Raw genomic sequence first — 10000 nt, 5'->3', positions numbered from 1 at the left:
ATATTCCTCCCTCTGTGTCTCTCTCCTCCCATCTCCTGGCGCTATGAATAATGCAGGATGGCTAGTGGCGAGAGAGAGAGGGGGCACAGGGCTGGGGTGGGGTTGCGGGAGCTTGGGGTTCAACACAAAGCCCATCGCCTGGAGCCATCACTTCAGAGGGCCCAGAGCTCCCATGGCCCTTTTAGACCCCCTCTCCCGTTGGCTGGCTCCCCAGTGGCAGGTCACGGGTCATGTGTGAACAACCATCTCTCCACTTCTTCTGCTGTGATGGACCGCGGGGGAGTTGATAAGCTACAGACGTGGGTGGAGGACATTTGTAAGAAGCTGCTGAGGTTAAAATTAGCGCCCTGTGATCACGGTAAATACCGTGTTCTCGCGCTTGTACTTCAAAAGAAGCATCTACTTTTGGTTGTGACGCGGACATGGGAGGTAGCGTGTTCGCTTTAGAAGTTAGCTATGGCAGTGTCTCGTCTGCAGTAGCCGAGTTGTAATTCAGTGTTCAGTAAGTCAATATCTTCTGTATTTGTTCTTGTTACAACAGTTACTATTATGTGACAGAACATGAAGCACTGGGATTTAAATCATTAGATACTGTATATCCCCATGTCGCAAAGCATGGACCTGTCTCTCAATTTTGTAAATAGAGTAAATAGTGATGTAATTATTATACAACATACATCAGAGTACAACAGCCCTTGTATAGTGATGGCCAGGAGCCTCTAAATTCAGTAAAGAATGATAAAAGTACGCTTTTTTCAGAGTCTGGCTGAAGAGAAAGGTCTCATCTGGAGCCGCACAAGCCAGATTCAGTGAATCCTGTTTTCCATATAAAGCCAGTACTCCCTCTTAAAAAAAAAGAAAAAAGGAAAAAAAGGGCAGACTTGGAAAACACAGGTGATTCAATAAAGTCCACACATGGCCCTCTGTGCTCCCTCATATTCCTTATTACAACATGGACCAGATCTATCTAGGCTTGATTCCTTCTCTGTTATTTAATTAACAACCGCGCAAAGGGGCCCTCATCTTGGTCAATATTACGCTCATCAGTGCCAGACAAGAGTGGTGATTGCGGAGGCTCACGGTGTGAGTGAATGCGATGAGGCCACAGGCCTATTTTACCAGGGCCAGACACCGCTGATCAACCAACTAGCCCACCAGATAGCCCTGCCTTCACCTCTTCAACCTGATTTAACTCAAGGCTTTGGTTAAAAATTCATGACCCTGTGTCAGTTGTTGCTACGGGCACACTAATCGACTGGAGAGTAGATTTATAGCAAGAAGACTGCAAAGGTGTGTGTGTGGGGGGGTCAGAGGGTTGTTATAGAGGGCTTTAACGCAAAAGGGTGAGTCACAATCTGGCGCTCCCTAATGTCCAGGTGGCTCTTGGTAAACACTTCTCCGCTTCTATTTTTTGCCATGTTCTTGTCTCTTTTTCTCTCTCTCTCTCTCTCGCTCTCTCTACCTGCTTTTGTGAAAAACAGCCCTGCCGTGAATAAAGAAAGTGTCTCATATAACCTCCGGTTCACCCCCTCTCCCCTCGCTCTCTCCTTTTGTTTTAAATCTGTCCCAGTGCATCTTTCAAAGAGGAAAGGACAGTCCTTTGGCCACAGCCCAGCAGAGGTGCAGATGTGGGGCGGCACATGGAAGCCATTTTGGGCCCCCGGTGGGTGCGCCGCCTCAGCGGAGCAAAGAGTCAAGCCTGCGGTCTGAGATCAGAACCTCCACACATGCACACACACACACACGCGCGCGCGAACACACACACATGCACGCACGCACACACACACACACACCCTCAGTGTGAGCACCGTCCGGACCCCTGGGGCCTGATCCATCGATTACGCTGTCTCTTTTCACAAGCTGTCTGTGGTAACGTCAGCCTGGCCTTGCCCCGACCGCGCCAAAGGAACCGTGGCCGCGATGGTCAACGCAAAACGAGAACAGAACAAACCCGGCGGACTCAGTACGTGACCAAGGGGGACGCCTCAGAGAACCCGGGGGTGAGGGGAGGGAGGAGGAGGGGAGAGAGTGATAGGAGCAGTGAAAGGGCTAGTGTGTGTGTGTGTGGGGGGGGGTGTCTGCCTGATGGTTCACATTAACCCTCAAATACCTGGAACGCGCCCGAGTCGCGTTCGATTTTAACCACTTAAACCATATTTTATGTTTTAACTGTTGAAAGATAGCAGATCTACAAGCTCGCAGCATGGCACTCGATATCTGCTATTTTTGAAAAAATTGTGCAAGTCTTTGAATATCTTTGACCCGATCTTTGACCCGACTTCTAAATCCTTCCTCTAAATCAGTGGTTCTCAAACCTTTTCATGTCAAGGACCCCCAAAATGACAGGTATTTGGCCACAGATACCCATCTCAAAATATGTTGTTCCAGGGACCCCCCAGAAGCAGAGATTTGAGTTACAAAAGTTTGCTTTGAAAAATATATATTGAAAAATGTGCACACATTTTCACGATTTTTTTCAAAAATAGCAGATCTACAAGCTCGCAGTGCGGCACTGAGAGCTTGTATATCTGCTATTTTTCAACAGTTAAAGCACAAAATAACGGTTAAAGTGGTTCAAATCGAAACGCGACTCGGGCGTGCGTTCCCGGTATTCGAGGCTTAATTGAGGATGATTCGTGTGATCTGCTCGGGGTTTGGATGCGGCAGCCAGGGTCTAGTCGGGGGCCTGGGAGACAGATGTGGAGGCCGCTGTTGTGCTCTCCCTCCTCCAGGGCCAACGGAGAGAGCAGTGAGGCGGCTGAGAAATGGTCTGTCTGTCTGTCCAGCAGTGTGGGAGGGGAGGGGAGGGGAGGGGAAGGGAGGGGAAGGGAGGGGAGGGAGGCATTGGTGTGACAACCTCCTTTTCTTCTTTGTTTCTATCACATCTCCTTTGTCTTGATTACTATTTTGGCTGGAGGCCGACGGCAGGAGAGAGAGAGAGAGAAAAAAAGTGTGCATTAACATATGCTCACAATTTGCTCTTTGGCTGCGTGGTTGCGTGTTTGTGTTGTGCACCCATGTATCTGTCGTTCCTGCGCTCCCTTTTCAGTGTAATGCCGACCCCCGAACACACATCAACCCTAACACGTAACGTAACACACAGTATCAGCCCGGAGTCAGGAAATAGACTTGGTCTTTGATGATTATGTACTGCCCTGGTTCCGAATAAGTAAAGCTGGGACAATTATGTGATATGTTACTTACTATTATGTTGCATTTTCAACCTTACGAAGGAGGGTATTTATTTATTTATTAGGCCATCAGCAAATAAAACTAGCCGATATGTACACATACTGTGCATTACTATACTGTCGTTGTCGGGTGGAAATCAAGTCCAAGACCGTTCGTTTTGTATTTATCATTTTAAAAATGAACTAAACTAGTGAAAACAGCAGATCTAGAAGCACACAACGCCTCGCACCACAAGGCATTGTGTGCTTGTAGATCGTCTGTTTTCACTACTTTTGTGCGACAGCCTTGTATGATGAAGCCGGGCTTTACTTACACAAAAAACGTACACATTTCAAACTTGGAGATACGGTACAAGGTTTCTGCCAGACAGTGATGATATGTGACTCTAGTGTACAAATATGTTGTTGAAAAGCTACAGCAGTTATTTTAATTCAAATCTATTTGTCCCCCTGACTGTTCTGAACCATTATCACCTGGTACAGAATTAAAATCCTACACATGTTGCATTAACAAATAGACAACTCTTTAATAGCTAGACCTTGAGTCATTTTATTTACATCTATTTTGGTGTTGAGGGTTAGAGGTACGTGTCTCTACTGTACTCCTGTGTCATTTCCCTCTACAGGGGAAGGAGGAAAGAGTGCGCAGGGAGGAAAAAGAATAAGCTAATGGACTCTTTACTTAATGTGATCAGAGCTATTATTGACATGCTGCCAGGAAGATGCAAGACCATTAACTCAACCATGCTTCTGCTCGTCCCTTCCTTCCCTGTCCACTTCTCTCTCCCTTTACCCCCTGCAGTACTGCGCTGCCTCCCGGCCGGACTCAAACCAGGACGAGACATACCGACAGGGGAGGAAGGGGAGGGTTGCCCCAAAGGACATGGTGTTGGTCAGCTTAAGCAGGAATCCATGCAAAGCAAGGTGAATTAACAGTAATGTGCTCCAGAACAGCTTCTGGAAAATCTATTATGTATGTATAACATGTATTACACCTTCCAACTTTATGTTTGCTTTCATTTTTTTAAGTTTTCTAACTGAAGACTATAAGTTTGAAAGGACTAATTACTAGGCAATTACGGTTGGCCTTTCACGATGGTGTGTAAAAAATATTTTATCGTTACCATTGTAACATTATGTTCACAAATATTTCTAGCAAAGCGAAATATCACTTTAGTTCAAAAACAGTTGGAATTGCAATGTTGTGCTCTGCTCTGGTTTTAGTAGGCCTCCTGGGAATCAGAGCCTGGCATGAGAGTTGGCCCGTTCATCATAGCAGAGGTGGACAGCAGTGTAGCTGTGGTGTGATTTACACTGGCCCAAACTACACCGTGTGCCAGAGCACATCTATCTGTGGGCCTGGGCCTCAGGAACTGTGTGCGTGTCTGCGTGTACAGCATGGAAATGTATATCGTCGTTGTCGGGTGGAAACCTTGTATGTCCAAAACCGTTCGTTTTGCATTTATCATTTTAAAAATGATTTGAACTAGTGAAAACAGCCGATCTACACCGCGAGGCGTTGTGTGCTTGTAGATCTGCTGTTTTCACTACTTTTGTGCGACGGCCTTGTATGATGAAGCAGGGCTTTGCTTTGCGAAAACATGTACACATTTGAAACTTGGAGATACGAGGTTTCTGCCCGGCAGTGATGATATGCATGTGTGCAGTATGCATACTATACAGTATAGAGTCTGTGTGTGTGTGTGTGTGTGTGTGTGTGTGTGTGTGTGTGTGTGTGTGTGTGTGTGTGTGTGTGTGTGTGTGTGTGTGTGTGTGTGTGTGTGTGTGTGTGTGTGTGTATAGTATAGTATACATATAGTACATACATGTGCGGATGCCAGACACACAAAGGCATGTGTTTATGGGCTTGCGAATCAGTATGCATATCGCTAAATGTACAGCACGTGTGTGTGTGTGTGTGTGTGTGTGTGTGTGTGTGTGTGTGTGTGTGTGTGTGTGTGTGTGTGTGTGTGTGTGTTGTGTGTGTGGGCACAATGATGCCTGATTTATAGTTGATTGCACCTCGCGCCGCGCACCGGAAACCGGACGATGTCTAAGTTCACTCCGCGTTGTGCACGCGACACGCTGTGAGCTTGTAAATCTGCTATCGTGGGCGTGCGACACTGACACGGAACCAAGTATAAATCAGGCACGGAGAGATCCAGTGCTCTGGGGTCTCGGGGCACAGCTCCAGGTCCCTGGGCCCTGTCTACTCTCATGAGCTCCACGATGGTGATTACTTACTATGAAAATAAACATCATTACCATCTGCTGCACTGTAACCTATACACCAGCAAAAGCTGTGGACCATCAAGACACACACAGCCCAGAACAATAACACCAAAAATACATATCAGACCTGCACGCCGAATTTTACATTCTGCCGTTTGACTCCCCCCTGTCTGTGTGTGTGTGTGTGTGTGTGTGTGTGTGTGCGCATAATAACTCAGATGAATACCTCTCAATCTGGAAGCTTTAGATTGAAACCAAATTCGATTTCAAAAGGCAGAATAAAAGAGTAAAAAAAAACAGACAAGTCCTGATATATCTGACAGGGTAGATAGTAAACCACGCAAGCTTTACCAGGACATGTGTGTGTGTGTGTGTGTGTGTGTGTGTGTGTGTGTGTGTGTGTGTGTGTGTGTGTGTGTGTGTGTGTGTATGCGTATGCGTACATGCATATGTAAGCAAGAGAGAGATGCATGCGAAGAGGGTTCTGTGTGTGCATATCACTGTCTGTGTGTGTCGGTGTGATAGAGGGCTGGGAAAGTGTGTGTGTGTGTGTGTGGGGGGGGGGGGGGGGGGGTGAGAGAGAGAGAGAGAGAGAGAGAGAGAGAGAGAGAGAATGAGTCAAATGCATAGAGACAGAGCTGGGTTGATGGGGAGCGGCCGGGTTGCTCTCGGAGCCAGCAGATGTTTGATCCATCCGATGCACATCTGGTCCTCAACCCTTTCCTTTCACTCCACTGGACCTCTCCTCCTTTTAGATGTTCATTGTTCCTGGAGGACCCGTAAGCCCTGCCTTTCGCCCCTCATGGCCCACAAAATTCACTTTTCACCATCAGTCAACGCTACCCACTTAGAGCGACGCTTAACCTACAAGCTTTTTCTATTGAGTATTTATGGGTATGATTTGTATGGGTTTTGCTGGCCTAAGTGATATTTGTCGCGTGCATTTTCTTTAATGCCAAGTCTCGCTCTCCCACAGCCGCAAACGTGTCCCATCCCGCAACACCAGCTTTAGCGAGTAATACCCCAGTATGAGGAAATACGCATCCCAGTGGCGCTCGGCAGCAAAATGAAAGCTGTCGTTGGGCCTGTAGTGGGGCCTGCGAGGGTCATACAGCGCACTTAACGACTTCATTGTTTCTTTTTATTGTAGGGAGCGGAGAGGAAGGGAGGGAGGGAGGGAGGGGGGGTGGACGTGCGGGGGAGGGGAGAGTGGATTCCTGCAGGATGGATGGCTGTGGGGACGACGTGACGAGAGGACTGTCAACCCCGTCGCTAACTCGCCATGGAACTTCCCTTGGTAAATGTCAACTCTGTGACCCTGGGCAGGGCAGGGCTGAGAGGGGAGGGACCGCCAGGATGATGGGAGGCCACACAATGACTGTGGCTGGCCCCTGGTGACATTGTGTGTGTGTGTGTGTGTGTGTGTGTGTGTGTGTGTGTGTGTGTGTGTGTGTGTGTGTGTGTGTGTGTGTGTGTGTGTGTGTGTGTGTGTGTGTGTGTGTGTGTGTGAGTGTGTGTGTGTGTGTGTGTGTGTGGAAGAGGGAAGGCGGGTGGCGTGGAAGGAAACGGCTGCTGTGTTTGTTCAGAGGGAGACGTGGGGCCACCTGGAGAACACGGTAACAGGACTGCCAGAGAAAAACATAACCTCGCGGGTGACAGTACTTGTGTGTGTGTACGTGTGTTATGCAGCAGTGTGTGTGCGTGCGCGCGCGCGCGTCGTACGAGCACGTGCATCCGTGCACATGTTGTGACTGTCCACAGTGTAGGTGAGACAGAAAACTGAATGAATGTGTGTACTGCGTTTTACAACAAGCAGTGCAGAGTGCAGACACAATACCTGTATGAGACCTATACTGTATGTTGTAATGCTATCTGCCATTGTTTGGGTCAGTCCCAGTCTGCCTCTAATGCCGTGCTGCTCCACTCTATCGATCTCTGTTGGCCCTGTGGTCAGCGGGGTTCCTGTCAGTAAACTCATTGAGCCGGGGCACCCTCTCTTCCCCTCCCCTGACCCCGCGTAGCGCTATACGAGCTAAACAGCCCTCACAGAAACTCAATACAGGGGCCGGGCCCAGTCTGCTACTGGGGCCCCCGAGAGTCCTGAACATCTTCAGCCATATAGCAGCCAGCCAGCCAGCCAACGTCTTTGTTCACGGCGTCCCGCGAGACTCGCACTAAGTCAATTTAGCGTTAGCATTGGAACCTGTTGCCAGGCACAGCTCAGCACGTGTTAGTGCTAATATGTCTCTATCTGTGTGAATTACAAGGCTGGGGGAGAGGGACCCAGATGCAATAAGTATGGATTAGCTAATGTCCAGGTTCTGTCTAGGTTGTTAGGAAAGATGTAGTGTGTGTGCGGGTGTGGGTGATATAGTGTGTGTGTGATAGTCACAGTAATGGCCTAGGATGGGTATCTGGCTGTGGCTTGTTGTGCATGTACCGGTATGTGCATGTCTGTGTGTATGGGATGTTTTCAAGGAGTGCTGGGAATTGAACTTCTTTGAACTTTGGTGTTTGGTGAGGAAGGGGAGGAGGAGGTGGGAGGGAGGGAGGGAGGGAGCGAGGGGGGGAGGAGTGGTATCATTGAGAAAACGATTAGTGAAGAGGTAGAGATGGAAAGAGAGAAAGAGAGACTGTAAGAGATGTTAATGTATTTATCTGTCTATTGATCAACCTGGAGGGTTAGTGGGGCTCGGGTTAAAGGTCCTACAGCTTGTCTTGTCCTCTGTGTGTGCATGCGTGCGTGCATACACATACGTGCATGCGTAGGTGCGTGCGTGCGTGCATGCGTGCGTGCACTGTGCAGTCCTAAATGTCTGCGTATGTGTGTTTGTCTGCACAGTATGTATACAAGCAAACCCAAATGTTTGTGTATATACGCGTGCATGCGCGCCTCGTATCCGACAATTGATTAGTGTTGTGTCTGTCTGGTTTGGCCTCTGTGTAGGCCAATGCCCCTGACAGAGGCAGAGTGGGATGAGAGCAGGGCCTGGGCAGAGAACAAAGACTGAGAGGTGGAAGACGAGGTGAGTGTGTGGTGAAAACGGGGGCGTAATTAGGCACCATGTTTTCCACTATCTCTATATATCGATCGGCCTAATTCACAATCACCATATCTTCCACAGCAAACCCCCCCCTCCGGCAGCCAGGGTGCCGGGGCTGCCTTTAATAATGCATGCCGCATACATCTCTTTTGCACACAGCTAACCAATACCCATCTACATGTGCTGCATCTGTTCTCCAGCCAATGGAGGGGGGAGAGTCAAGAATGTGTCATGGCCTGTTCTCTTAAAGCTTTGTAGACTTTAAGACATTCAGAAGTCTGTTTTTCGTGTCAGTATTGAAAACACATGTCGTCGGTTTGATGTCAGTGTTCTTGCGTGTCACCACACCGCAGACATAATTTATCACAGGGAATCCTGGGACTTGTCACAACTCATTCGGAATACTGATTCTATTAAATTATGTGTGTGTGTGTGTGTGGGGAGATAGAACGCATGGAACAGTGTTTGTCACTGGTTTCAAGCATTTTGTATTGATCATAAAGCACTGAACCAATTATTAAAACGCTAAATATCCCTCTATTAACCACTTAAGCCCTAGATACTTCATCGTACAATGTAAAGCGACAATAGCCAATCTTGTAAATTGCTTTGAAAATTCATGAAAATATGTGCAAGTTTTTGCACAAATTCTGCCTAAAATGACATAAAACATGTTTCCTGTTGAAATGTCCTTGACAAAGGCACTGAAAGACTTTCTGCTCACTCATTGTAAGTTAGGTCACACTGGATAAGTGAGTCTGCCGAATACCGGAAAATAAAAAAAGTTAATTCCCCCCAAAAATGAATTCTGAGTGAGTGCAAATTCGGCCTCGACATGGTGGGTTTCACTAGCTGGATAAATGAAAATGAAATGTAAAATATTCAGCAGTGTTATTTGCTTTTTTTACAAGGCTATGCAGAGAGTGTGGAAAGAAAATTTATGTACAGGTGTCGTGACTTTCATGGCCTGCCATGAAAGCACAGAAAATAAGGTATAATTGAAAGAAAGTGTGAGCAATTTGACACTTTTACAAGGTTGAAACTGAGGTCTGTTGACTCTGAAAACTTTGTGCCTATGCTCCAAAATAAAAACCGTACCACACGCATAATTCGAGAAACACGCGCGTGTGCGTGTGCCCAATGCCCACACACACAAAAATACACGTAGAGAGACACACTGACAAATACGCACGCATGCATGCACACACACAGCGCGCGCACGCAGGTTGTGTCTGGCCAGGCGTCATGACTGCCTTCGGACTTCCCTGCGGGTAGAAGTGAGGAGGTGCCAGGTCCCCACAGCGTAAGAGAGGGCTATGTGTGCCATAGTGCAGTGCTGGGCCCTTCTCTGGGCTGCTTTGATGTGTGTGTGTGTGTGTGTGCGTGCGTGCGTGCGTGCGTGCGTGCGTGCGTGCGTGCGTGCGTGCGGGCGTGCGTGTGAGGCCAGTGTGAGACAGACAGCACAGGGAGTGTGTAATCCTGTGTTAAGCCTGTGGAAAAGTACAGTGGTTCCTCAGACAGAGGGTTGGACTA

At 48.0% G+C, this 10000-nt stretch overlaps 1 protein-coding gene across 1 annotated transcript in view; it reads right to left on the bottom strand.

Moving 5' to 3' along the window:
• Positions 1-10000, bottom strand: part of bnc2 (basonuclin zinc finger protein 2) — a gene marked incomplete at its 3' end in the record, with an annotated part of 160213 nt that overhangs the window by 21260 nt on the left and 128953 nt on the right. The gene's annotated exons all lie outside the window — the stretch shown is intronic.

This window comes from Nannobrachium achirus, assembly GCF_963921795.1.
Source record: "Nannobrachium achirus genome assembly, chromosome: 3".
Lineage (NCBI taxonomy): Eukaryota > Metazoa > Chordata > Actinopteri > Myctophiformes > Myctophidae > Nannobrachium > Nannobrachium achirus.
The sequence above is the reverse complement of the archived record's forward strand: the minus strand, read 5'-3'. Positions and strand labels throughout refer to the sequence as shown.